The sequence below is a fragment of the Triticum aestivum genome, chromosome 4B (assembly GCF_018294505.1).
Source record: "Triticum aestivum cultivar Chinese Spring chromosome 4B, IWGSC CS RefSeq v2.1, whole genome shotgun sequence".
Taxonomy (NCBI): domain Eukaryota; kingdom Viridiplantae; phylum Streptophyta; class Magnoliopsida; order Poales; family Poaceae; genus Triticum; species Triticum aestivum.
Genome location: NC_057804.1, coordinates 28940170 through 28967352, shown reverse-complemented (window position 1 = coordinate 28967352; position 27183 = coordinate 28940170). Strand labels below are relative to the sequence as shown.

The following is a 27183-nucleotide window of genomic DNA, read 5'->3' as shown; positions in this document are numbered from 1 at the left end:
TTTCCTCTAGAAGGATTGAGATGGCCCAGTGGATAGAGCATCCTGCTTCGGTCCTGGAGATCCAGGTTTGAAAAAAAATATTGAAGATTTCTCAAAATTAAAAGAGTTACTACATGTACCCAAGGAGACACTTAATGAGAAATATCTCAGCATGCCATCGGATGTGGGCTCGTCACGGAATGGGGCCTTTAAATATCTCAAGGACCGTTTGTGGAACAAGATCCAAGGGTGGATAGAGAAAACCATGTCCACGGTAGGTAAAGAAGTGTTGGTCAAGTCTGTTGTGCAGGTTATCCCAGTTTTTTCAATGTCTTACTTCAAATTGCCGCGGGGGCTATGTGAACATTTGAACATGCTAGTCCACAAGTTTTGGTGGGGGGGTAGAGATGGCAAGCGAAAGCCAAACTGGGTATCCTGGAAGGATATGACGCAACCCAAAGATATGGGAGGATTAGGGTTTAAGGACTTCAAGCTTTTTAACCTAGCCTTGCTTGCTAGGCAGGCATGGCGGATTCTGCAAAATCCAGACGCTCTGAGCTCCCGAATCTTGAAAGGAGTTTACTTCCCAAATACAACAATACTAGAAGCCAACATCGGAAGCCACCCGAGCCAAATCTGGAGGGCAATAGTCGAAGGAAGAGATATATTGAAACAAGGTCTAATTAGAAGGATTGGCAATGGTGCAAGCACTAATATTTGGAATGATAATTGGATCCCAGGAGATGAATTCCTGAGACCTTATGGAAGCAGAGTTGCAAACCCCCCAGAAAATGTTTCTGAATTAATAGACGCTACGGTGGCGTGCTGGAATATTAACGGATCAGAGAAGTTCTTTTGCCCATAGATATACCTCATGTTCTTAGCATCCCGCTATGCACTATGAATCTTCCAGACTGCTGGTGCTGGAATTTTGAAAAGAATGGCGCCTTCTCAGTACGTTCCGCGTATAAGATGTTAATAGCAACAAAGCAAAGAAGAGAAGCATGGCTCGAAGGGACAGCAGGAGCTTCAAATATGCAGCAAGAAAAGAGTTCGTGGAAGTCCATATGGCATGTCAGCGTCCCAGGGAAAATAAGGATGTTCCTATGGCGACTTGCGAGGCACTCATTACCCACGGAGGATGTCAGGGAACATCGAAACATGGCGACTTCAAGTTCGTGCGGATTGTGTGGTGCACATGATTCTTGGAGGCACTCTCTTCTGGACTGCTCTATGTCCAGCTGCGTCTGGGCACTGGTGGATGAGGAGTTAGCGGACCAGTTGATGGAATCAAGCGAGCTGAGAGCTAAACAGTGGCTGTTTTCATTAATACGATCATTATCGCATGAGGCTTTTGTGAAACTGGCGGTAACACTATGGGCAACGTGGATAGCGGGGAGAAAGGCAATTCACGAAGGCATTTTCTAGAGCCCCCACGCGACCCACGCATTCATTAATCGCTATCTAGTTGAGCTGGAGATAGTCAAAGAGCAATAACATGCAACACTGAGAGAAGCAGCACCCAGGACAGCAACAACAGGTAGTGTAAGGCCAATGGCACCGCCGACAGGATTCGTCAAAATCCATGTCGACGCGGGGGTATCTAAACGCTATGGAAGAGGGGAGGCGGTGGCTGTCTGTCGCGATGAACAGGGAAATTACCTGGGAAGCTTAGCATTGGTGATTGAAGGGATGCAGGACATAGCGATTCTTGAATGCATGGCATGTAGAGAAGCCTTATCACTTGCAGAGCAATCATGTCTTCTCAAAATAACATGGCCAAAGAAAGTTATCCCTACAAAATCATATAGTCTGGCTATGCTCCATCTTCCCCACACAAAGTATTTAAATCATGCACAACCCCGATGACAAGCCAAGCAATTGTTTCATACTTTAACATTTTCAAAACTTTTTCAATCTTCACGCAATACATGAGTGTGAGCCATGGATATAGCACTATATGTGGAATAGAATGGTGGTTGTGGAGAAGACAAAAGGAGGGAAGATAGTCTCACATCAACTAGGCGTATCAACGGGCTATGGAGATGCCCATCAATAGATATCAATGTGAGTGAGTAGGGATTGCCATGCAACGGATGCACTAGAGCTATAAGTATATGAAAGCTCAACAAAAGAAACTAAGTGGGTGTGCATCCAACTCGCTTGCTCATGAAGACCTAGGGCATTTTGAGGAAGCCCATCATTGGAATATACAAGCCAAGTTCTATAATGAAAAATTCCCACTAGTAAATGAAAATGACAAAATGAGAGACTCTCTATCATGAAGATCCTGGTGCTACTTTGAAGCACAAGTGTGGGTCCCACGTGATGAAAAAATAATAGTGGCTATGGTAAAAAAAATTCAACATATTTTAGTTCCATACATTTATATCAAACTTGTTTTCTAGATATTTTTTTCCAGATTTACAACAATAAATGAAGAAGAAATTCATGTGAGAGCCGGTCGTCGGGTTTTACTGAGAGCAGGGAGCATGATCCACATGACGCGAGGTATCCACCGTCGAATCTAGTAGGAAAGTTGGGATCTGATGGAGAGGGATGATCAATCCGTGGGAGGTCAAGAGTGACCAATAAAGTGAGGCCACTTGGCATCGTTGGATGGATAACTAGCGCCAAACCAAACCCACCTCGCCGCTTCCATCTTTTGGCACCGAGATATTGGACCGCTCCCGCGCTTTCATGAATATTTGGTTCAATCAAGAGAAAGTGTGGGAATTCTCCCACCCTCTCTGAAAGATTTGGTTCAAAAGATGAATGTGAAAAAGTATCCAACACAACCAACCAACCAACCAAAAACAATCTCTTTGGCCCAAATCCAAACCCAATCCGCCGCTTCCTTCTCTTCTGTCTTCCTCCTCGCCTCATCTCCCCTTGATTCAATCCGCCGCCGCCGCCGCCGACCTCCTCTCCCCACCCCACCGGCGACCTCCCGCCTCCGCCACCGCCCTGCACCGCGCTGCTGGCGCCCCCAACCTTCTCCTCTCCCCCCCTCTCTTCTTTCTCGGAGGGAAGCCCTAGATCCACAGGCCGCGGCAACCACCGCTACCGCGTCCTCCTTCTTCCACCCCTCCTAGCCACCCGCCTCTAAGAAGGCACGCAGCAGACTATAGTGCACAGGTGCGGCGGCGCAAGGCTGCGACCCCCGAGGACGCGGATGTGCAGGAGCACACGCGGGTGCAGCAAGGCGCACACGAGGGAGCAGCAAGGCGAAGCGGTGACCACGCCAAACAACACCGCGTTCATGGTAATCTTCTCGCTCCACTTCTTGTACCGTGTTCACGGCTTCCTGCAAACCATATATTTCCTGTGGTAACCAACTGGTGCAGAGATTTATAGAGATGGCTAATCTCGTTGGTTAGTTGGTGGCAGTAAAAAAACTGGACCTTTCCTCATCGTTTAGACAATCGACATGACCTGTAGATATATATGCGTGCTATTTCGTAATTTTGTTTCATTTGCCAAAGAAGTCAGGTGCAAGTCAGCGAGGCTGCAAGGCTGTGGCCCGCGAGACCGAGCGCGCCGATGTGCAAGAGTACTGCAGCGCGCATGATCTGGAGCACGACGGCACGGAGAGGTGCAACAAGGCGAGGGGGCAACCATGCCAAACAACAGCCAGCGTTCAGGTAATGTTCTCGTCCTTTCTGTAGGTGGATGTGCACCATGTGCGGGTCTTCCTGTAGGTGGATGTGCACCATGTGCTGGTCTTCCTGTTGGTGGATGAGCAGTATGTATTTCCTAGCTAGAGTTGTAGTGGTAACCAACTGGATCATCGACTTATAAAGATAGGTAATTTCATTGGTGGCAGTTAAAAAATGGACCTTTCAACATCGTTTGGACAAATGACATGACCTGTAGATATATGCATGTTAATCAGTATTTTTGTTTCATTTATCAAATAAGTCAGATTTCATTTTCAAGCTTATTCAAGAGGACAGTGAATGACTAAGATTCATTTGGACAGCAGGTCTATCTTATTCCCCCAAAGAAGAAGATAGTAGAAAACTCAAGTTAGATTGGCAGTGAGCTCTAGATGGGTCCGTATGCTCATCTCTCTGGTCCTGTACAAGACACCGCAGATGGGGATTGCTCTTGTAGTCCATTCCCACCTGGCCACTGTGAGATACCTTTCTCCTCTCTTAGCTGCACTATCCGCTTGCGCTTGGTTTGATTCCATTCGATTTGCTCATCTCCCCTTTCCCTGATGTTGTGCGGTTTTCTTCCTCATGCAGGTCAGGTAGGAGGAGACAGACTGACGTGTGGTGCGCGCGCCGCACCAGCGAGTCCATCTCCTACTTCAACTGTGATGGTGAGTCTCTCTTGTGGTCCTTCCTCTCTTTTCTCTCCATCCGAGAGCAAAAATGCATTTGAGTTTTCAGTCTGCTCTGCTGTGTGTGTGTGTGAGTAAGAGAGACGAGGGAGACGCAGAGCTACGAAATGTTCCCTGCTGTTTGTAACTTCTAAGGATGTTAGCCTTTCTTTGTCTTCTGTGGATGTCATGAATCAACAAAGTTTTACTTCTATATCTAGAGATTCATGGTTGTGCTAGTAGTAAGTAGTTTAGTCTGTGTGATATAATGTTAAGGAGTAGGCCTTTTGTAGATGAACTCCGTTTTTTTGCGCGCTATGGCTGGATGTAAACATATGGCATTGTGAATATGTACTGTATGTGCCTATTTCAGAGGGCGAAGCCGGTCATCATTGACCTTGGCAAATCCGTGCTGCAGTTTTTTTTGTGTGTGTGTATGAAGAGAGAGAGAGAGAGAGAGAGAGAGAGAGAGAGAGAGAGAGAGGTCTGCTATGTATGTGCTTTAATTTACGCCATCGAGTTGAATCGTGTAATTTCTGATGCTTTATATGAACAACCGTTGTTTGTCTTCTATCTTTACTAAACCTGCCAAAGTTATCTGCTTACACTGGTTATTCGTGGATCTAAAAGTTTTCCTTTGATGAAATGGAATTCGTTGTGACGGAATAGAATGCATTGACGCATATAAAGTATATAAAGGAATTCATTTACCTGATAGGGTTCGTAATGTGCCTGGAAATTTTATCCTTTGAAGAAGCAAGTTGCATCCTGCCTTGTGCTCATGCCCAACTGTTTATTACATGGAAGAGAAAGATAAGATGCCTACCTGATAGTCTTCCTAGAGTAAAATTGCCATTTCCTGCTTGTGGCATTGTTAGCAAGTTCTGCAAGCCTCAGATGATAAGACGACTTTCATCAGTGCTTGTGACCACATAGGTGGATTTCGTTCAACCTCCAAGTTATAGTTTCTTTAGGAAAACATTCTTTGTTGGTTTTCTTGCGTAGGATAGTTCTTGCTTACTCATTGTGATCTCACGGGGTTCCATAGTTCAATCTGGAATCAGCCCTGAATATGTCAATGCAACATGCTTTAGCTTTAGTTAAGCCCTTTTAGTGTTGAATATATTGGTGGGAGTTTTCATATCTTTATTACAATTTCGTAGAAGCAAAATAGTTCTCGACTAGAGCAATTTCCAGCACTTTGGCCACACCTAAATTTATATGCCACGGAAGAAGAAAATGGTGGAATTCAAAGGACAGCATGTCTACCTGATACAATCTTCCTAAAGTGATACTTTCATTTCCTTCTTGTGGTGTCGTTACGAAGTTCTACAAGTCTGAGATGAGAAAACATACATGCTGAAGTTGTTATGATGTTCCTTCCAAAGATGTTTGTATAGTTTAGTAACTCTCGTTTACATCTAGGAGTAGCACTTTCAGTTTTTCTCCTTACGGTCCGCTGCTTGGAGTATGTCTACTTGTTAGGTTCACTTTAAGTCTAGAATAAAAGCTTTAGGAAGAAAAGGCTGAAAGTATGACACTGGGACCAACCAACTAGTATGTTATGGACTCTTAAAAATGTTATATCTAACATATCAGTAACTTAACTGCTGCATTCTAAAAATTCTTCACTTTTAGCCATAAAGTTTTGGATTGATTACTATTTACTGGATCACTTTGTCACTGCAAGAATGATGAACTAGGATGATGTAAACTGTAACATGCTTTCCTTGGATTCAACTGACGATAAGCATCAAACTTGAATGCCTTTTTTTGTATCTTTATTAAAAATTTGTTGAAGAAAAATACTTCTCGATTAGAGCAATTTCCAACACTTTGGCCAAACCTAACTTTATATGCCACGTCAGAAGAGAATGGTGGCATTCAAGGACAACATGTCTACCTGATACAATATTCCTAAAGTAAAGCTTTGATTTCCTTCTTGTGGTATCATTCCTGCTGCTTACTATTTACTGGATCACTTTGTCACTTTCTCAATTGTTGAATTACATCATGGGCCAAGAAGGGCCTTGTTTAGGTGTTTGTAATCTCCATTTTGTTTATGTTGGTGTTCCTGTTGTTGGTGGATGTGCAATATATATTTCCTAGCTAAAGTTGCAGTGGTAACCAACTGGACCATAGATTTCTAGAGATAGGTAATTTCGTTGGTGGCAGTTAAAATATGGACCTTTCCTCATTGTTTGGACAAATGGCATGACCTGTACGATATATGCATGTTAAACAGTAATTTTGTTTCATTTACCAAATAAGTCAGATTCATTCTTGAATCTTATTCAAGAGGACAGTGAATGATTAAGATTCATTTGCGTGGTAGGTCTATCTTTTTCCCCCAAAAAAGAAAGATATTATAAAAATCAAGTTAGATTGGCAGTGAGCTCTAGATGGGGCTGTGCGCTCTTCCATCCGGTGCCGTACAAGACACCACAGATGGGGATTGCTGTTGTAGTCCATTCCCACCTGGCCATTGAGAGGTACCTATCTCTCTCTGAGTTGCACTGTCCGCTTGCGCTTGGTTTGATTCCATTCGATTTGCTCATCTCCCCTTTCCCTAATGTTGTGCGGTTTTCTTCCTCATGCAGGTCAGGTAGGATGAGACAGACTGATGTGTAGTGCACGCCCCGCACCAGCGAGTCCATCTCGTACTTCAACTGCAATGGTGAGTCTCACTTGCTGTCTTCCCTCTCTTTTCTCCTCTTTTAGCAAAAATGAATTTCAGGGTTGTGTTTGTGTGTGTGAGAGAGAGAGAGAGAGAGTTGCCTTGTGATTTTGATTCCAGTTAAATCTGCTATGTATGTGCTTTAATTTACGTCGACGAACTTCTGAGGCTGGAGATGAACAACCTTTGATTTTCAACTGTCTTTACCAACCCTGCCTAACATATGTGCTTTCACTGCTTTTTGTGGATCTGAAAGTTTTCCTTTGATTAAATGGCGTTAGTTGTAACGGAATAAAATGTTATTCAGTTTTAAGTACATAATAAAGGAATAAATTTACCTGATAGTGTTTGTAATGTGCATGAAAAGTTTATCCTCTGAAGAAGCAAGTTGCATCCTGCCCTGTCCACATGCCCAATTGTTTATTGTATGGAAGAAAATGATAAGATGCCTACCTGGTAGTGTTCCTAGAGTAAAATTTTCATTGCCTGCTTGTGGTACTGTAAGCAAGTGCTGGAAGTCTCAAATGATAAGACAACTTCGTTAGTGTTTGTTACAACACAAGTGGATTTGCTTAATCTTCCATTTATGGTTTCTTGAAGTGAACATTCCTTGTCTGTTTTCTTGTGCATGAAAATTCTTTGCTTATTCACTTTGAACTCAAGGGTTTCTCAGTTTAGTCTGGAATTCAACCCTGGATATGCCAGTGCAATATGCCTTAGCGTTAATCGAGGGCCTTCTTGTATTGAATATATCGGTGGAAGTTTTGTATTTTTATTGATTTCTGTAGAAGCAAAATACTTATTGATTAAAGAAATTTCTAGCTCTTTGGCCACTCCCACGTCCCAACTTTGTGCTTGGAGTATGTCTACTTGTTTAAATGGTTTGCTTTAAGTCTTGAATAAAAGCTTTAGGAAAAAAAGGCTGAAAGTGGGACACTGGGACCAACCAGCTAGTCTATTACGGATTCTTCAAAATGTTATATTGTGTGTCTATATAGTGTGCTAACTAATAATTCTTCACTTTTAGCCAATAGCATATTGAATTGATTACTATTTATTGGATCACCTTTTCACTTTCTCAACTCCTGAAATTGTCACTGCAAGAATGATGAACTATGATGATGTATACTGTAACATGCTTTCCCTGGATTCACCTGACGATAAGCATCAAACTTGAATGCCCTTTGTGTGATATACATTATACATTTGTACGCAATCCTAGAGTTAGAATCTGAAACATATAACACCTAATTTTTTATGTACTAAGGACAACAATTTCTGCAGTTTTCTGAAACATAGCATGTGTTGCCTAAATTTGATTTCCTATGTCCTGGCTTACGCAGATCAGCTTAACTAGCCTACATGGTTATCCACGAGAGGCGCATAGCAGCCAGACGGAGGCAGAGATGGCAAACGCTAGTCGCACCGGGTCGCCGACCGTGCCCCTGCTGCTCTTCCCCGACATGCGGCTCGGCTCTCCCTTCGCCTCTGGTGGACAGAACCAACTCCAGCGTAGGTAAGCTCATTTTCGTTCCTCTCTACCCTGCTCCCTCTAATGCCCTCCTATGTTAAGGAAGAACGAGTCGTTCTTGCTCATCTTCAAAACCTTACAGGGGTCTGTGCCGAATGCTTCTTCCAGAACAATGAAACCCATGTCCACACCTAACTTTATATGCCACGGAAGAAGATAATGATGGCATTCAAAGGACAACATGTCTACCTAATACAATATTCTTAAAGTTAAAATTTCATTTCCTGCTTGTGGCATCGTTAGGAAGTTCTACAAGTCTCAAATGAGAAAACATCCATGCTGAATTTGTTTTGATGTTCCTTTCAAAGATGTTTGCCTGGTTTAATAACCCTCATTTATGTCTAGTTGGAGTAGCACTTTCAGTTTTTCTCCTTGGGGTTCAAGTGCTTGGAGTATGTTGACTTGTTTAAATGGTTTGCTGCAAGTCTTGAATAAAAGCTTTAGGAAGAAAAGGCTGAAAGCGGGACACTGGGGCCAACACAACTAGTCTTCCATGAACTCCTAAAAATCTTATCCTGTGTGTCCACTTTGTACTAGCATATAAGTGACTTAACTGCTGCATACTAGAAATTCTTCACTTTCAGGCATTCGGTTTTGAATTGATTGCTACTTACTGGATCACTTTATCACTTTCTCAACTGCTGAAATTGTCACTGCAAGAATGATGAACTATGATGATGTAAACTGTAACATGATTTCCTTGGATTCAACTGACAATAAGCATCAAACTTGAGTGCCCTTTTTATGATACATTATACATTTGTATGCAATCCTTGAGTTAGAATCTGAAACATATACCACCTTTTTTGTTGTGTGCTAAGGATAACCATTTGTGCAGTTTTTTATGAAACACTGCATGTGTTCTTGGCTAACTCTCATTTTCTATGTCCTGGCTTACATAGATCAACTTAATTAGCCAACTTGGTTTCTCGCACCAACTAGGGCACCTGCAATCACCAAGGTCCTAAAGCCATATGTTCTGAAGATGCACTTCTAAAGCAACTTTGCGGCCATGCCAAACACCAGTTTTGTCATTATGTCGGCGACGGGGCTATGCGCTCTTTCGTCCGGTGTCGTACAAGACACCGCAGATGGGGACTGCTGTCTTCGTCCATTCCCACCTGGCCTCTGAGGTAGGTACCTTTCTCTCTCTCCGAGCTGCACTACCCCCTTGCCCAGCTGTATCTTTCATTGAGCCCATGATAGTGGAACACGAAATGTTGCTGGTCTTTTTTACCGATATATACACTTTCCTGGACAGTTGCTCCCATAGATTTAGCAATCTAGTAGAACTGAACTTCCATTTATGTGATCTATTAGATGGTTCAGTTATGTGATGATGAACTAGGCTTTACTCTGGTGGTCTCAACTTGGTTAAGTTGGTCCGATTCATGATATCTAGGATCGGCTGTAGAGGATGACCGGCTATGAAAATTCGACATTAAAGTAATAAAGAGAAGAAAATGAACTGCCATAGTAAACTAACGTAGTATACTATGAATATTTGATGTTATTATACATTCCAGTAGGATTCTGTCTTTATGTGCTTATTTGAACTATAATATAGAGTTATCAAATATTTCTACGCACCATAAAAAGAACCTTAGCCTCTTGGGGCTTGAATTAGATGTAGAGGTCCAGGTCTAGCTAAGCCTTTTGGGACTGACAAGGCAGGTTGCTTTTGAGGCTTGCTCATTTTTATTTTTCTCAGTTTAGGACCAGGGGTTATTTTTCAGTAGAATACCATGAATGCCGGTTTCTATTGATTTAATGTGAATTGGCCAAGTACTATTTTTTCCACTTGTTATGATCAGGTTTTACAAAATTTGGAGTTTATACAATTCATTAGGTTGTCTGTACTAAATTACCACCCTGAAGATTTGTTTTTTGTGTTGTCCTTGTGTAGGATTTGGTACAACATGATCACCTATGCAGAGGAGAAGAGGTTCATTATGCCAGGCAAGGTGCGCGGTGGTAGGCTCAGTCTTCGGCCTCGTCATCTTCCATTGGCCCCGCTGTAGAGCCACATAGGCGGCGATGTTGGGCATCGCCTAGAAGACAACCATGGTGAGCTCCCCCAGCACCTCTCCTTTCTCTGCTCCTCGACTCCCGCTGCTCTGACCTTGTGGTCATCGAGCCACGGCTTTCGTTGCTCTTTGTTCACGGCCATCATGATGCCATGTCAAATGGATAAGTTGCAATGATATTGACCTGTTGTTTAGTGCATTGTTCTGTGTGTGTGTGTGTGTGTGATAAACTTTTCTTCTTTATTGCCTGCTTTATTGGTGAACATCACCTTTGATGAGCATGGGCGTGTGGATGGAGACTAAAACAAGATGGCGAGCAGCAACACGCCTGACTTCATCAACCTGTGTTCTTCCTAGTCTCTGATCCGATGGCTTATGCGACCACCTCACCATGTCCAAATATAAGTCATTGTTGCATGGAAGGTGAGCTATGGCTGCTTCTATGCTTTAGACTTGTTCCAGGGATCAGAAGTTTGAATCTGTGACTTTGCTTGTGCATGTTCTGTTATTGTTGGATTAAGCATGACTTTCTGCTGTTATATCCTCGGTCTCTAGGGCTTGTGTATCTTGATCATTACTCACAGTTTACAAGGAGTAAATATCTGTTCTGTTTAGGGTACGCATGATCCCTTTACTTCTGTTTAAGGTCAAATTGTTGTTAGAGTGAGATTTTAATTAGATGAGCCACTCCTCTAGACTGTTTACACGAATTTGATGGTTATGAACCAAAAAGATGGTTCTCGATGATTTGATTGCTCACTTGGCTGTTACATGTATTTCTAGAATGAAGACCATGACACCACACTTGGTTTGAGCTCTTGATCTTTAGAGTTTGATGATGAATTCTGGTACTGGAACTTGTTGTTTTGTCTAGACAATATTTGATTTATAGGGGTTGTTTGGATCGCACCCCCGATCCGCTTGGCCAAATATTTGGCGTTGACCGCTGTAAGGGCATATTTTATCCCTCAGGTGTTTTGGTGATTGATGACAATGCATTTGCGGACTAATCGTGTGCCTTGAGTTTTTCAGATACTTCATCTCTAGGCATGAGACGATTCGGTGCCCCTCGAAGACTATTGAAATCGGCGTTGTTCTACGTTTCTCTTTGGTGGATTTGAGTCGTAGGAGAGCTGTACTATTAAGAGGGGGTCCGCGTTGGAAAGGTTTGGGTGGAATCAACACGTACACTTGTTCCTCCTTTCCCTGCATTTTGGAGCTTCCCTTTGTTATCTTGGTTGTGCGGAAATCTGACGACTACTGCTGTACTTGCGGTAGTACCGCAAGTACACGCGGTAGTACCGCTGTGTGTCACGGTAGTACCGCTCATCTGGAGCGGTAGTACCGCGGCTCCTAGGCCTTGTGCCGCTCCGGTGCGGAAGTAGGGGCGGGTGTAATTTTTTACATCCGCGCCCTCCATGGTAGTACCGCTCGTCCAGCGCGGTAGTACCGTGGCCCTCCTACCTAGTACCGCAGTGTCGCGGTAGTAGGCGCGGATGTAATTTTTTACGTCCGCGCCCGCACGGTAGTACCGCGCCTCGCGAGCGGTAGTACTGCGTCGGATTTTTGTGCCACCTCAGTTTCAGCGGAAGTAGGCACAGATGTAATTTATTTCATCCGCGCCCTTCCCAGACCGTGACTTTCGTGCCTAGCGGTAGTACCGCAAGTGGGTGCGGTAGTACCGCGCAAGCGGTAGTACTGCCCCCTTGTCAGGCTAGTTCCGGCCTGTGTTGTTGTTGCGGTAGTACTATGGTCAGCCACGGTAGTACCGCACAGCTTCACGGTAGTACCGCGCCCCTCGAGCGGTAGTACCGTGTGTCGCGGGCTGAACATGTGGATAACGGTTGGATTCTTTCCACGACTATATAAGGGGTGTCTTCTACCTCTAGTTGACTACCTCTTCCACCTCTAAGCTCCATTGTTGCTCTAAGCTCCATTTGCACTCGATCTCTCTCCCTAGCCAATCAAACTTGTTGATTTGCTCGGGATTGGGTGACAAGTGCCCGATCTACACTTCCACCACAGGATATTTGATTCCCCCACTTATCCCTAGCGGATCTTGTTACTCTTGGGTGTTGAGCACCCTAGACGGTTGAGGTCACCTCGAAGCCATACTCCATTGTGGTGAAGCTTCGCGGTATTGTTGGGAGCCTCCAAGTGTTGTGGAGATTGCCCCAATCTTGTTTGTAAAGGTCCGGCTGCCGCCTTCAAGGGCTCCAATAGTGGAATCACGGCATCTCGCATTGTGTGAGGGCGTGAGGAGATTACGGTGGCCCTAGTGGCTTCTTGGGGAGCATTGTGCCTCCACACCGCTCTAACGGAGACGTACTTCCCCTTAAGAGGAAGGAACTTCGGTAACACATCCTCGTCTCCACCGGCTCCACTCTTGGTTATCTTGTCCATTTACTTTTGCAAACTTACTTGTGCTATATCCATTGCTTGCTTGTGTGCTTATTGTCTTTGCATCATATAGGTTGTCCACGTAGTTGCACATCTAGACAACCTATTTCATTGCAAGGTTTAAATTGTTAAAGAAAAGTCTAAAAAGTGTTAGTTGCCTATTCACCCCTCCCTCTAGTCAACCATATCGATCCTTTCAATTGGTATCAGAGCCTCGTCTCTTTATTAAGGACTTTGCCGTTCGAAGAGTATGGTTGACAACAACGACGGTCCGGAGGAGCACTCCGGTGTGAATCCCGTCTCGTCTTCGGCCGAAGGGGGAACCTCGGTCTCTCGTGAGGAATTTAATGTGGCTTTAGACACATTGAAAACCTCCATGACGGCCGAGGTTAAAAGCATGTTTTCTGAATTCCTAGAGGGACTCAAACTATCTACCTCGCCAATGAAAGTGGGTGATCCCATTAATAAGGTGATGGATGCTAACCCCGACAAGGGGGAAGCTAATAGTGAAAAGTGTCCGTCTACTAGTGGTAGAAATGGCACCGGCATCTTTGCCAATGTGGAACCCCCGGTGTATAGAGGACTGATCCCCTCTACTCATTTGAATCATGCCGGTCCTCCTCCTAAATATGTGAAAAATGAAGATTTTGATGCTTCGATCTATCGCTTCAAGCGTCACTTAAAACATGTGAACACTAACCTTTGGAGAATTATTGAAGAAGGTTTCTATCCTCATGATCCAAGCAACTTCACTCCTTGAGAAGAAGTGGACAATCAATTCAATGAAAGTGCTCTCTTCATCATCCAGGATGCAATCCTTCCCGAAGATCTCCCTCATCTTTGACCTGATGCCATGGCTAAAGAAGCATTGAAATGTGTCGAGCGTCTCTATCGAGGAAGTGCTAGCATTCAACGTTCCAACTATGAAGTGGTGCAAGATGAGGCCGATGAGTTTGCTATGAAAGAGGATGAAGAACCTCGTGAGCTCTTTCGAAGAGTGACCAAACTCGCGGTCGCACTCCGAGATCATGGAAGCAAGGACACGGATGACAACTGGATCAAGCGCAAGTTCCTCAAGGCCATGATGCCCTACAACAAGTCCATGTCCTCCGTCATTCGCCAAAGACCGGACTTCCACTCCATGACCTCTAGTGAAGTGTTGGATGAGTTTGTTGCAATGAGCATCTTGGACAAGACCGCCGACAATGCGGTGCTCCATTCCCAAAGGGCAAAGAAGCCCAATCTTGCCTTGAAGGCCAAGGTTAGTGTCGAAGAAGAAGAAGAAGAGGAAGATGAGGAGAGCAACCCCGAGGACACGAAGTATGATTATCATGAGCACATGGCTCTAGCCTCAAGACAGTTTTGGAGTAAGAAGACTACAAGACCCAACTTCAACAAGAACAACCCAAGTGGCCTCAAGGGGAAGCAATGAGTTAGAACTTGTTTCAACTGTGGCAATGTTAGCCATTTCGTTGCGGATTGTCCATACGAGAAGCGGGAAGACAATGGTGGCAAGTTCATTCGAAAAGACAAAGCCAAGTCCTTCCCCAACAAGAACAACTTCACCAGGAAGACTCCTCGCGGGTTGGTGGTTCAAGAAGAATACCGTGAGGATGACGATGATGATGAAGATGGTGAAACAATGGCCATGGCATCCGTTGCCATTGTCACAACTCCTCGGGTGTCTCTCTTCGATGCACCTAACGAGAACATCACCGCCAAGTGCCTCATGGTTAAGGCCACCAACAAGGTGTTTGCTTCCGGTGGGGGATCATGGTTGCTCGATAGTGGAGCAACAAATCATATGACCGGGAGCAAGGACTTGGTGGTGGACGTGCACAAGATCCCATCTATGCCCACCAATGTCGAATGGGGTGATGCCTCACATTCTAAGGTATTGGGTCTTGGCAAGGTTGTCATTTCTCATGATCTAACGATCGAGAAAGTCATGCTTGTTGAGTCCCTTGTGTTCAATTTACTTTCCGTTCGTCAACTCGCACTCATGGGTTTTGCCACCTTCTTTGATATTGATACCGTGACCCTCTTGTGGAGCAATACTCTTAAAGTAGCCTTTGTTGGGCATGTCGAGAACGGTCTCTATGTGGTTAACTTCTCGGAGCAACCCACTAAGACCATGACATGCCTAATGGCTAAAGTTGATGTGGGATGGCTTTGGCATCGCCGTTTAGCCCACGTCAATATGAGATCTTTGCAAAGTCTTCTCAAGGGGGACCATGTTCATGGACTAACGAATGTTAGTTTTGCCAAAGATCATGTTTGCAGTGCTTGTATTGAAGGAAAGCTTCATGAGACGGCTCACCCTCCCACGACTATCATCTACTCGAAGGGACCCTTGGAGCTCCTCCACATGGACCTCTTTGGGCCCCCATCCTTTGATAGTCTTGGGGGTAGAAAGTATTGCTTGGTGATTGTGGATGATTATTCAAGATACACTTGGGTATACTTCTTCAAGAGGAAGAGTGAGACTCAACAAACCGTCATCGACTTTGCAAATGAAGCTCAACGTCAACACAATGCAAAGATCTTGACAATAAGAAGTGACAACGGCACCGAGTTCAAGAACTACACCTTGGATGAGTTTCTTAGTGATGAAGGGATCAAGCATCAATATTCTGCACCATATACCCCTCAACAAAATGGTGTTGCGGAGAGGAAGAACCGGACGTTGATGGATGCGGCAAGGACCATGATGGCGGAGTTCAAGTCTCCATACAACTTCTGGGCCGAAGCCATCAACACAGCTTGTCATGCATCCAATCGGCTCTATCTTCGCAAAGGCTTGAACAAGACTCCGTATGAGATACTCACCGGGAACAAGCCCAATCTCAAGTACTTCCGGGTGTTCGGGTGTAAGTGTTTCATTCTCAAGAAAGGTGTTCGCTTGTCTAAATTCGAAGCTAGAGCTCATGAGGGCATATTTGTTGGTTATGCTACAAACTCTCATGCTTACCGTGTTCTCAACAAGTCCAACGGACTCATTGAGGAGACGTGTAACATAGAGTTTGATGAAAATAACGGCTCCCAAGTGGAGCAAAGTGGTACTTGTGATGTAGGTGATGAAATTCCTCCCCAAGCCATAAGAAGAATGGGTATTGGTTATATCCTATCCATTGAGGAACCCCTTGTGGCCAGAGGAGAAGGACAATGCTCCACTCGAGTGGAGCCATCACCTCCCCAAGACCCACACGCTTCCGAAGAACAAAGTGAAGGCCCTCACCCTCATGAACAAGACCAAGGGCAAGATCAACCTCAAGATGGTGGTGAACCTCTAAATGATGCCCAAGGTCAAGTTCTCCCCCTCGAGCAAGTTCGAGATCATGAGCAAGCTAAAGACGGCGCTCAAGATGATCAAGTTAACCTTCCTCCTTCCACACCCGAGGAGGAATTAGAGCGCCGTGCCGCGAAGATAGCTTCCAAACTCACCACACAAGGCCATCTCATGGAAAACGTGGTTGGAAGCCTAAGAAAGGGGGTAAGCACTCGTAGACAATTAGCTAACTATTGTGAACATCATGCGCTTGTCTCTTGTGTTGAACCCCAAAAGGTCTATGAGACGCTCGAAGACTCGGATTGGCTCAATGCTATGCATGAAGAACTCAACAACTTCGAATACAACAAGGTGTGGAGATTGGTGCCAAGACCTTCGGGGAACCACAACGTCATTGGAACAAAGTGGATCTTCAAGAACAAGCAAGATGCTCATTGGAACATCATTCGCAACAAGGCAAGATTGGTAGCGCAAGGCTACTCCCAAGTCGAGGGTATCGACTACGGTGAAACCTTTGCTCCCGTTGCTCGTCTTGAATCCATTCGTTTGTTGATTGCTTATGCTTCCCATCACAACTTTAAGTTGCAACAAATGGATGTGAAAAGTGCTTTTCTTAATGCTCCCATTAATGAGTTGGTTTATGTCAAGCAACCCCCAGGGTTCGAGGACCCCTACTTTCCGGATCATGTGTATCAACTCGATAAGGCACTCTATGGCCTTAAACAAGCCCCACGTGCGTGGTATGACCACCTTACCGAGTTGTTACAAGATCGTGGATTTGAAGTAGGACAAACTGATCCCACTCTTCTTACTAAGAAGGTCAAAGGGGAGTTGTTTGTATGCCAACTATATGTTGATGATATTATCTTTGGTTCTCCTAACAAAGCTTTCAATGAGGAATTTGCTGCTCTCATGACCTCCAAGTTCAAGATGTCTTCGATGGGAGAGTTGAAGTTCTTCCTTGGCTTTGACATCAAACAAAGAAGAGAAGGAACCTTCATCAACCAAGCCAAATACACTCAAGACATGCTTAAAAGATTCAAGCTAAGTGATGTCAAGCCGGCTTCTACACCAATGCCTACCAAGTGCCAACTTGACATCGATCCCAATGGTAAAGCGGTGGATCAAAAGGTATATCGCTCCATGATTGGCTCCTTGCTTTACCTTTGTGCATCTAGACCGGATATCATGTTGAGTGTGGGGATGTGTGCACGGTTTCAAGCCGCACCAAAGGAAAGTCACTATGTGGCGGTCAAGAGAATCTTTCGATATTTGGCTCATACCCCAAACTTTGGCTTATCGTACCCAAGAGGAGCAAATTTCAAGCTTGAAGGTTTCACGGATTCCGATTGGGCGGGGGACAAAGTGGATAGGAAGTCCACTTTCGGAGGGTGCCAATTTCTTGGTTGCTCTTTGGTAAGTTGGTCTTCCAAGAAGCAAAATTGTGTGTCTCTCTCGTCCACCGAAGCGGAGTATGTGGCGGCCGGTAGTTGTTGTGCTCAACTCCTATGGATGAGGCAAACTTTAAAGGAGTACGGTGTCATTTGTGACAAAGTGCCTCTACGGTGTGATAATGAAAGTGCCATCAAGATTTCTCTCAACCTGGTACAACACTTCAAGACGAAGCACATTGAGATTCGGTATCACTTCATCCGGGATCACATTAGGCGAGGGGAGATCGAGCTCAAGTATGTCAACACTCATGATAACCTTGCAGATATTTTCACGAAGCCTTTGGATGAAGCAAGATTTCGCGAGTTAAGGCATGAGCTAAATATCATTGATTTGAGCAATGTGACTTGAACCCGTACACCCCCCACCATACTCAACGTGTTGTCTAGTTTAGGTGTAGGCATGGACATAGGGGGAGTGTTGTTCTCTCAATGAACTCTCCCTCCCCCCATTATGCATAAATCGATCACCTCTTTCACATTAGCCATTTTTAATGGTACTTGTGCTTCAAAGACGAGTTTTGGTCATGGGCCCAAGGATAATTCTTCGCGTGCCATACCATCCAACTCAAACATAGGTGGCTTCGGCCACCGCCCTCTCTCCTTGAGAGGCTTTGTCTCTTGGTGGTTTCTTGTTGTCTTTTTGCCTCTGGTTTGTGCGTGTTCTTGTGGTTTCTTGTGTGTGAAAAGTTTCAGTGCAAAGGCTTTTTCTTCTCGTGTTGAAACTTGCGGTGACTTGAGCTCACGGTACTACCGCAGCCAGCTACGGTACTACCACAGCCATCCACGGTACTACCGCAGCCAGCCACGGTACTACCGCTTGCGGGAGCACGGTACTACCATCACCACGCGACAGTAATTTTTTACTGCCGCCTGGTTGAGCGGTACTACCGCCTCGGCGCGGTACTTCCGCTCGAGCGGTACTACCGCGATGATACGCGGTACTACCGCGCCGGTTCGAGCGCGTGGGGATAAGGACGGGCAGGGGGAGTTTTAACTCCCCATACCCATTCGCTGTCCTCTCTCTCCACGTCGCCTCCTTCTCTCCCTCGCTCAAGAACGAAGCCGGCGCTCGTCGCTGGATCTCCTCCACCGGCTGCCCTCCCGTGATTCCGACCGGTGGGATCGTTCCCCACCATGTGCTCTTGCTATGGACCAAGGTTTTTCCCCAACTCCCTCTCCGTGTTGATTGTGTTTAGTGTTTCTAGGTTTTGGGGGAGGCTTGTGTGTTCTTGAGATTCTTAGGCTTAATCTCTGCAAGAGTAGGATGAAGGAGCGTGGTATTGCATAGGATTTATACTTGTATTGATGTCTTGCGCTAGATCGGATCACCGTAGCACCGCCATTGTTTCGCGGTTCTTTTCAGATTCAAACCGCCGGTTGGATCTGACGCGACGCGGTACTACCACCCGTCTGGCGCGGTACTACCGCCCTTCGGGAGCGGTACTACCGCGCTCTGTGCGGTACTAAAATTTTACTTCCGCTCCAACCACGGTACTACCGTGACCTCACACAGTACTACCGCGTTTGGAGCAGTTCTAATATTTTAGTACCGCAGGTAGTGGCAGTTCTACCGTGGCTCACATCTATCGCGTGCCAACTTTCTCGTATGCCTTCTATTTGTTTCTTGTGCTTTTTCGTGGCCTTTGCATTGATCCTTTCGCGTCTTTGGTGTTTTGCGTGTGTGTGTCAGGTGGTGGCTCTCGCCGGTCCAACCCCAGTCGTGACACTAGTTCCAAACGTCTGCGCAACCCAGGTGATGTACCAGAGGGCTCGTCTGCCTCCAAGCGCAATGTCAAGCACTCAGCTAGCAAGCACAAGGAGCCCGCTAAGGGCATGGATGAGATAGCCCAAGCTGATTATGTCCGTCTCAGGCAGCTTCACCCTTATGTGCACCCGCGTTCCACTGTCAGAGGCTGTGAGCTGTTCTGGAACAAGCAACCGACCAACATCTATCTGGATGTCATCAAGAACAAGCAGAATACCTATGTGGAGGTGAAGTGGATTGATATGCATCACATGAGGAAGGACAAGTTCCGTGACTACTTTGGAGAGGCTCTGGACTTGGTGGAGCAGTTTGGCATTGAGCATGTGTTAACCTTCCACCTCGACTATGACCCTGAGCTTATCTGTCAGTTCTTTGCCTCAGTCTACTTTCACTCCGATGAGGAACGGAGGATGACCTGGATGACCAATGGCCGTAAGCTGTCTGCTATCTGGAAGGAGTTCATGGATCTTCTCCAGGTTCCTGATGATGGGCTCAACTCTCCAGTGGGTGTTCGCCCCCATGCCAATGCTGACTCTGCCAACAAGGACAGGCTTGCACCATTCATGGTTGAGAAGGCGCTCGCCAATGGCAAGACAACTCTGGTACTCAACCCTTTTCTGGATATCATGTATCGCATCTTCCGCAACTCCTTGTTCCCTTGCATCGATGACAAAGACAAGGTTCATGCCTATATGGTGGACATGATGCTCATCTGCGAGGAGGCTCGTTCGTCTCAGTCTCAGCCACTTGATGTCTCACACATCATGTGGTGTGAGCTCCGGTTTGCAGTGTTCAACCGCAAGGTGCCTATCTATGGGCCCTATCTGTTTCTGCTGATTTCGAAGACTTGGGAGAAGATGTTCCCTGATGAGGAGTTTCTTGCTGCAGACTGGGTTCGCCATGAGCCCATCTGCCTGCGTATCAAATCCAACTGGGCCAACACCACTACTCGTGCCGAGGCGACTGCTGCTAGGGCTGCTGTTGATGAGGAGGATGCTGGCGCCGAGGATGTTGCTGAGGGCCGTGCTGCTAGGCCTTCCCAGAGAAGATGAAGACTCTTTTCAGCATGCAAGCCAAGGGGCAGTACATGACTCACATGGCGTCCAAGGAGAGTCGTCGCCGGGACAACAAGATCTTGCTGCTCTATGGTGAGGCAGTGTCTGGCAGGTCTGAGGAGAACATCACTCCAGAGGCCGAGTGGATGGAGAAGCAGGGCTACAGGTGGACTGAGTCTGAGGAGGATGTCGAGGAGACCATCCCTGCTGCCGAGGAGACCGACAGAGAGGCTTGGGACGAGTTCTCTGCTTGAGCCACCTCTTGTGTGTAGGTGTCCTCTCTGCCTTTTTGGCGTCTCGATGCCAAAGGGGGAGAGAGTGTAGGGATTTGCGAGTGTGTCGTGTGTTTGCTGCTTTCTCGTTTGAACTATTTGCTACTTTCTCGTTTGAACCTTGATAGCTTTACTTCGTATGGTGTAAGACATATGCACTCTATCTATCCTAGCGAGCTTGTGTTATATTGTGTTATCTTTATGCTTTGCTATGCTTATTATCATGCCTTGGTCTCTAAAATATAGGGGGAGTGTTGATCCTAGTCTGTGTGCTATGCAGTCCAAAGCATTCATCTAAAGTACACACATCTAGGGGGAGCCCGTCTATATTTTAGAGCGGTGGGGTTTGCCCCTGCTCTAAATTATCTTATCTATATGCAAATCCCGTGTTGTCATCAATCCACCAAAAAGGGGGAGATTGTAAGGGCATATTTTATCCCTCAGGTGTTTTGGTGATTGATGACAATGCATTTGTGGACTAATCGTGTGCCTTGAGTTTCTCAGATACTTCATCTCTAGGCATGAGACGATTCGGTGCCCCTCGGAGACTATTGAAGTCGGCGTTGTTCTACGTTTCTCTTTGGTGGATTTGAGTCGTAGGAGAGCCGTACTATTAAGAGGGGGTCCGCGTTGGAAAGGTTTGGGTGGAATCAACACGTACACTTGTTCCTCCTTTCCCTGCATTTTGGAGCTTCCCTTTGTTATCTTGGTTGTGCGGAAATCTGACGACTACTGCTGTACTTGCGGTAGTACCGCAAGTACACGCGGTAGTACCTCTGTGTGTCACGGTAGTACCGCTCATCTGGAGCGGTAGTACCGCGGCTCCCAGGCCTTGTGCCGCTCTGGTGCGGTAGTAGGGGCGGATGTAATTTTTTACATCCGCACCCTCCATGGTAGTACCGCTCGTCCAGCACGGTAGTACTGTGGGGGCCCACGGTAGTACCGCTCCCTAGGAGTCGTAGTACCGTGGCCCTCCTACCTAGTACCGCAGTGTCGCGGTAGTAGGTGCGGATGTAATTTTTTACATCCGCGCCCGCACGGTAGTACCGCGCCTCGCGAGCGGTAGTACCGCGTCGGATTTTTGTACCACCTCAGTTTCAGCGGAAGTAGGCACAGATGTAATTTATTTCATCCGCGCCCTTCCCAGGTCATGACTTTCCTGCCTAGCGGTAGTACCGCAAGTGGGTGCGGTAGTACCGCGCAAGTGGTAGTACTGCCCCCTTGTCAGGCTAGTTCTGGCCTGTGTTGCTGTCACGGTAGTACTATGGTCAGCCACGGTAGTACCGCACAGCTTCGCGGTAGTACCGCGCCCCTGGAGCGGTAGTACTGTGTGTCGCGGGCTGAACATGTGGATAACGGTTGGATTCTTTCCACGACTATATAAGGGGTGTCTTCTACCTCTAGTTGACTACCTCTTCCACCTCTAAGCTCCATTGTTGCTCCAAGCTCCATTTTTACTCGATCTCTCTCCCTAGCCAATCAAACTTGTTGATTTGCTCGGGATTGGGTGACAAGTGCCCGATCTACACTTCCACCACAGGATATTTGATTCCCCCACTTATCCCTAGCGGATCTTGTTACTCTTGGGTGTTGAGCACCCTAGACGGTTGAGGTCACCTCGAAGCCATACTCCATTGTGGTTAAGCTTCGCGGTATTGTTGGGAGCCTCCAAGTGTTGTGGAGATTGCCCCAATCTTGTTTGTAAAGGTCGGGTTGCCGCCTTCAAGGGCTCCAATAGTGGAATCACGGCATCTCGCATTGTGTGAGGGCGTGAGGAGATTACGGTGGCCCTAGTGGCTTCTTGGGGAGCATTGTGCCTCCACACCGCTCTAACGGAGACGTACTTCCCCTTAAAAGGAAGGAACTTCGGTAACACATCCTCATCTCCACCGGCTCCACTCTTGGTTATCTTGTCCCTTTACTTTTGCAAGCTTACTTGTGCTATATCCATTGCTTGCTTGTGTGCTTATTGTCTTTGCATCATATAGGTTGTCCACGTAGTTGCACATCTAGACAACCTATTTCATTGCAAGGTTTAAATTGTTAAAGAAAAGTCTAAAAAGTGTTAGTTGCCTATTCACCCCTCCCTCTAGTCAACCATATCGATCCTTTCAACCGCAGCAATGGCATCTATCTGGATGGTTTCCCATTTTTTGGCTCGCCTGATGCCCATCGAAATCCTGTGCCAGAATTTTGGCGAGTCGGTGATTGGCAGGGCTACCAGGGCCAGAATCCAAAGGGACACATAGTCCTTTTTACCTAGGCATGGTTGTTTTGCGTGTTAGTAAGTAGTTCAAGCTTACCAGGGGCTTAATTTGGACAGACTAATCCATCCATGTTGGGCCCTGAACTTGGATTCACTAATCCATCTTAGCGTAAGTAGTTGTACATCAACAATATAAGTGGGATAATACCTTTAGAACTTGACAAACATGTCAGTTTTGATCATTATTCTAGACACATTGTGGCACCTATGAGTTGCAATTCCTGTAAAAAAATGTACCTGTTTACTCCTTTTGAAACAAATAGATTTGTCAATTGCATGTGTCCTTTCCTTTTCTTGTCCGGACCCCCACATTTCTAACGGTGCCCCTCCCCTACAAAAAACCCATCATGGCACAATGCATGGATTTGTATGAGAATTTATTTCCAGAAGTCACTTTGGATTTCCATGTCTTATTGAATGATAACACGTTCTTGTAGTTTTCTTCTTTCATATGACCATATCCAGTTAGGTCTCTAATTAAAACGGAATGTAAATCTATTTTGTAGTTCCTTTCCAGTGGCTTTAATGCTTTTTGTAGGCCTGCTTGTTGGAATGATATCGTGTATTTGGTTTTTTAGACAAGACAATGTGTGTTTGATTCTTAGATGATGAGGGATCGTCTCTTCCACAGAGCTTGGATTCTGCTTTATATTCTGGTTTGGTTGATACGAGGATCACTTACACTGTTTAATATTCCTCTTTGTTTGATTCGGCAGGCGACACACAGGCAGATGATGATCCTGTTGGAGAACGTAGTAATTTCAAAAAAAATTCTGCGTGCACGCAAGATCATGGTGATGGCATAGCAACAAGAGGGGAGAGTGTTGTCCACGTACCCTCGTAGACCATAAGCGGAAGCGTTATGACAACGCGGTTGATGTAGTCGTACGTCTTCACGATCTGACCGATCCAAGTACCGAACGTACGGCACCTCCGAGTTCAGCACACGTTCAGCTCGATGACGATCCCCGGGCTCCGATCCAGCAAAGCTTCGCGGATGAGTTCCATCAGCACGACGGCGTGGTGACGATGATGATGCTCTACCGGCGCAGGGCTTCGCCTAAACTCCGCGACGATATGACCGAGGTGGAATATGGTGGAGGGGGGCACCGCACACGGCTAAGGAACGATTCGTAGATCAACTTGTGTTGTTGTGCCTAGAGGTGCCCCCGTGCCCCCGTATATAAAGGAGCAAGGGGGGAGGGGGCGGCCAGCCTAGTAGGGGTGGGAGTAGGACTCCCTCCTTCCTTGTTGGAGTAGGAGAGAAGGAAAGAGGGGGAGAGGAAGAAGGAAAGAGGGGCTGCACCCCTTGTCCAATTCGGACCAGAGGGGGGCTGCGCGCCTCCTTCCTTTCGGCCTCTCTCCTCAATTCCCGTATGGCCCAATAAGGCCCATATACTCCCGGCGAATTCCCGTAACTCTCCGGTACTCCGAAAAATACCTGAATCACTCGGAACCTTTCCGAACTCCGAATATAGTCGTCCAATATATCAATCTTTACGTCTCGACCATTTCGAGACTCCTCGTCATGTCCCCGATCTCATCCGGGACTCCGAACTCCTTCGGTACATCAAAACTCATAAACTCATAATATAACTGTCATCGAAACCTTAAGCGTGCGGACCCTACGGGTTCGAGAACTATGTAGACATGACCTAGAACTATTCTTGGTCAATAACCAATAAAGGAACTTGGATGTCCATATTGGCTCCTACATATTCTACGAAGATCTTTATCGGTCAAACCGCATAACAACATACTTTGTTCCCTTTGTCATCGGTATGTTACTTGCCCGAGATTCGATCGTCGGTATCCAATACCTAGTTCAATATCGTTACCGGCAAGTCTCTTTACTCGTTCTGTAACACATCATCTTATAACTAACTCATTAGTTACAATGCTTGCAAGGCTTAGGTGATGAGTATTACCGAGAGGGCCCAGAGATACCTCTCCGACAATCGGAGTGACAAAACCTAATCTCGAATTATGCCAACCCAACATGTACCTTCGGAAACACCTGTAGAGCACCTTTATAATCACCCAGTTACGTTGTGATGTTTGGTAGCACACAAAGTGTTCTTCTGGTAAACGGGAGTTGCACAATCTCATAGTTGCAGGAACTTTGTATAAGTTATGAAGAAAGCAATAGCAACATACTAAACGACCAAGTGCTAGGCTAACGGAATGGGTCATGTCAATCACATCATTCTCCTAATGATGTGATCCCATTAATCAAATGACAACACATGTCTATGGTTAGGAAACATAACCATCTTTGATTAATGAGCTAGTCAAGTAGAGGCATACTAGTGACTATATGTTTGTTTATGTATTCACACATGTATCATGTTTCTGGTTAATACAATTCTAGCATGAATAATAAACATTTATCATGAAATAAGGAAATAAATAATAACTTTATTATTGCCTCTAGGGCATATTTCCTTCAGATCCTGCCCTTGTTGCTCTGTTGTTCGTGTTGCTCCCTTCCTCTGTAGATGACAATCCTCTGCCGCAGGAGAACACACCCCCGGAGGATGTGTTCGAGAACCTGAGACGCAGCGGCGACGACCTCATTGCAGACCAGGAGCAACAGCATCCAGATCTTCAGCTCCAGAAGGAGGTCCGGTTTTGCTCCTACTCTACAGTGCTATTAACTGCACTTTCTGTCGCTGCCACTCATGGACTCTTGACTGAATGAACCTGGGTTTCCTTTTTGATGCATGTGTGTGGGGTAGCAGGAGAGCAAGTTCTTGGGGTCCATGTGAAATCTGCTCTCAACTTGTCAACAGAGGGGTAAGCCACTGAGTCACACACATTTCAACTTCTGAACCAAGAAAAACCAATCTTGTTTGCTACATATAAAAATAACAATTATAGTTCACGATTTAGTTGTTGACTTGTGTAGTCTCTCATGATCTGCCATGGCTATTGGGATTCCTCTTTTCCGTGTTTGGATGCCGGATGTTGCACCGTGGTTGTACATTGGTTTGCTCTTCCTCCCTGTCAAAAGAGAGGGGAGACAGAGGGGGAGATCTTTAGTCTCAAGTTTCTAAGAGATGGTTTTATTTGTGAGTTCTAGCTTGAAAGTTCATTCATTTGCTGCTTGTGGGTGTCATGAATCAACAAGGTTTAACTTCTGTTTCTAGAGATGATTGTGCTAGCTGTAACTAGTTCGTAGGTAGTTTATGCTGTAGTGTGTTTGGCTGGTGCTGTTACTGTAGGTAGTTTGATTTCTTAGGCCTTCTGTATCTAGAAATGGAATGTAAATCTGTTGTGTAGTTCATTTCCTGTGGCAATAATGCTTTTTTGTAGACCTGCTTGTTAGAATGATAACGCTTGTTCTTTTAGACAATACAATGCGTATTTGATTCTTAGATGATGAAGGATCTTCTCTTCCATAGAGCATAGCTTTTGTTTTATATCCTGGTTTGGTTGATACGAGGATCGCCTACACTGTTTTATATTTCTCTCTGTTTGATTTGGCATGTGGTTTCCTCATGCACGCAGATGATGATCCTGACCTTATTGCTCCCTCTCCCCTGCAGATGATCATCCTCTCTGCGGCAGGAGAACACACCCATGGAGGAGGTTTGATGGCCTACTCTACACCAGCACCTCCAAATCTTCGGCTCCAGGAGGAGGTTTGATTTTGCTCCTACTTTTGAGTGCTATTACCTGCACTTTCTGTTCCTGCCAATCATGGACGCTTAACTAAATGAATCCGAGGTTTGTTTTTAATGCATGTGTGGATGGCAGGAGAGCATGTTCTTGGGATTCCTCTTTTCTGTGTATGGACACACTATTGTTGTACTCTGGTTTGCTCTTCCTCCGTAACAAGAGGGGGCGTGGCAGCGGTATAATGATTGTGCTATTACTGGTTCAGTCTGTGTGATATAATGTTGATGATTAAGTCTTCCCTAGCGCGTCGTTGCTGGATGGACATTGATAGCATTGTTAATCTGTACATGTAGGTTTCAGAGGGCGAAGTTGGTCATCATCAACCTGGGCCTCTACATGAAGAAGGCGGCGGACGTATTCTGGATCTCGTTGGTGCCGAAAGGCTCATTGAGGACGCGAAGCTGCAGTACTGAACCTGGTTTTCCTAGTGTATAGTGCTGGACGTAGGCCTATCTGGGAT

The 27183-nt window shown here is 45.8% G+C and overlaps 2 non-coding genes and 2 pseudogenes across 2 annotated transcripts; all 4 read left to right on the top strand.

Moving 5' to 3' along the window:
- Positions 1-5107: 5107 nt before the first annotated feature.
- LOC123095396 (uncharacterized) lies at positions 5108-5219 on the top strand (annotated as a pseudogene).
- A 327-nt stretch (positions 5220-5546) lies between these two features.
- Positions 5547-5664, top strand: LOC123095398 (small nucleolar RNA snoR104). The gene has a single exon (XR_006446246.1). It is a non-coding gene; the product is annotated as a small nucleolar RNA snoR104 (small nucleolar RNA).
- A 1747-nt stretch (positions 5665-7411) lies between these two features.
- On the top strand, positions 7412-7523 carry LOC123095404 (uncharacterized; annotated as a pseudogene).
- Positions 7524-8673: 1150 nt separating this feature from the next.
- Positions 8674-8792, top strand: LOC123095389 (small nucleolar RNA snoR104). The gene has a single exon (XR_006446243.1). It is a non-coding gene; the product is annotated as a small nucleolar RNA snoR104 (small nucleolar RNA).
- Positions 8793-27183: the final 18391 nt, after the last annotated feature.